At 33.1% G+C, this 1,904-nt stretch overlaps 1 long non-coding RNA gene across 1 annotated transcript; it reads left to right on the forward strand.

Moving 5' to 3' along the window:
• Positions 1-332: 332 nt before the first annotated feature.
• LOC121222521 (uncharacterized) lies at positions 333-1,303 on the forward strand. The gene is made up of 2 exons (XR_005919840.1): positions 333-622; positions 922-1,303. It is a non-coding gene; the product is annotated as an uncharacterized lncRNA (long non-coding RNA).
• The last annotated feature ends 601 nt before the right edge of the window (positions 1,304-1,904 follow it).

Genomic DNA, 1,904 nt, shown 5'->3' on the forward strand with positions numbered 1-1,904 from the left:
GCACTATATATATATTTAAAACATTTAGAAATAAAAAATATACACATATATTATAAAGTACACATGCGTGTATATATGTAAGTATAATAAAATAATAATAATAATAATAGTAATAATAAAAATAAAAATAATAACTATATTAATAAAATAAACTAAAAACTTAAAATGAAAGATTATGGATTAAATTGAAAATAATTGAAGTTTCAGGGGCAAATCTGAAATAAACAAAACACCAATGGATCAAATGGAACATGCAGTTAACAGTGGAGGACCGAAAGTGAAATTAATCCCTCCGTCCAAAACTCCAAGCAGCAATGGATTAAAATAAAACAAATTCGACATTTCATGGCAAAATTTGAAAACAAACCACAATGATTTTGAACTGATGGGATAAAATGAAGGATTAAAACGCAAATAACCCATCAGTGTTTAAAGCCCTTTTCATCTCCAATTAAATGCCTACTCTGCAGCAGCAATAGACGCAAAATTGCTTCATCTTCCTTTTTTTCTTTTTTGTTTTAAAACAACAGAGGGAAGAAAGAGGGATCTGCTAGGCCTTCTTTAAAGCCCTAACTACCGCCACGCCACCGCCGTTCAAGCTTCGCCGCCGACTCCGATTCAGGTAAGTTTCGCCCTTTTCTTTTTGCTTTTTCTTTTGCACCAAAAACAGAGAAGCAAAGAAAAAAAAAGAAAAAATAATAAAATAAATAAAACACAAAGAAAATTACCTTCAAAAATTGTTTTTGATTCTTTGTTTGTATTTCAGTATTTTTCCAATACAAGATTTTTCTCTTTTTAGTACAAAATTTTTCTCCCCCCTCCAAAAACAGAAAATCATTGGCCTTTATATAGCCCTCCGTCAATCCTTTTACAACTGTTTTGCTGTGTGTATATCTTATTAGTGTTGTCTGTGGCTTGCAGATGTGTGAGCGTTGTGCGAGTGGACGTGCCAGCGAAGATGTGGGACAGTTTGGGAGGCTGCCGAACGTGGGGCGTGCACGGCACTGGAGGTTACTGCGACGTGGGACAATGGTGGCGTCGATCTGCTGCTGACTGTTAGTGTTTCTGCTGTTTGTTTTCTTGGTGTAAGGGGCTTAGGTTTAGGGCCTAGTGTATTGGGCCAAGGGTATTTGGGCAATGTTATGATTTTGGGTTGGTCTTATTTTGAATGGGCCGGGTAAAAATGGGCTATTACAATGATCATATGAAAATATTACCTCATCTATTTTATAAAAATGTAAAAATTGAATACTTGCACATCCATACATAATAACACTTATAATAGAATGATTTTATTATGAAAGCATGCTTCTCAATTTTAATAATCAATACTAAATAGTAACATTATAATATCAATATACATATTTAAACAATAATCTTAAAAAAAAAGAAGTTAAAATGACCCAACAAACAAAAGACTAGGCTGGTCTACTTCTTGGCCCAGTGGCCTGTTGCTTCTTTTTGGCCCAGTTGATTGCTCCCGTCGGGGAATGGGTTGTTTCTGCTTGGTGCCCCACTTGTTTCTTAAATTTAGTTCATTTTTTTTCTTCACCTTATCAAACAAAAAACCTAATTCTCTCTAAACCTACCTTTTTGCCACCGCTCTTCCTCCGTTGACGGTGCTCATCGGTAGAAATGGTCATCGGAATAATTATTTTTTTCTAAAATATTATATATATTGTTTTGATTTTTAAAAAAAAATTCAACTATTTGATGTTTTTCACATTTATGATGTGATTAAATTGCCCCATTTAAGTTGAAAGTGGCTAAATTATTCATAATCTATTAGTTTATTAAGGGAAATAGTTAAAGGTCTTTTTCTTTTTTTAATTTCTAATACCAGATCCACCGAATTACTTCATTTCCTATTAATTACTTCTAGCCCTATAATATAAACACATTTT

The sequence above is a fragment of the Gossypium hirsutum genome, chromosome D10 (assembly GCF_007990345.1).
Source record: "Gossypium hirsutum isolate 1008001.06 chromosome D10, Gossypium_hirsutum_v2.1, whole genome shotgun sequence".
Classification (NCBI taxonomy): Eukaryota; Viridiplantae; Streptophyta; class Magnoliopsida; order Malvales; family Malvaceae; genus Gossypium; species Gossypium hirsutum.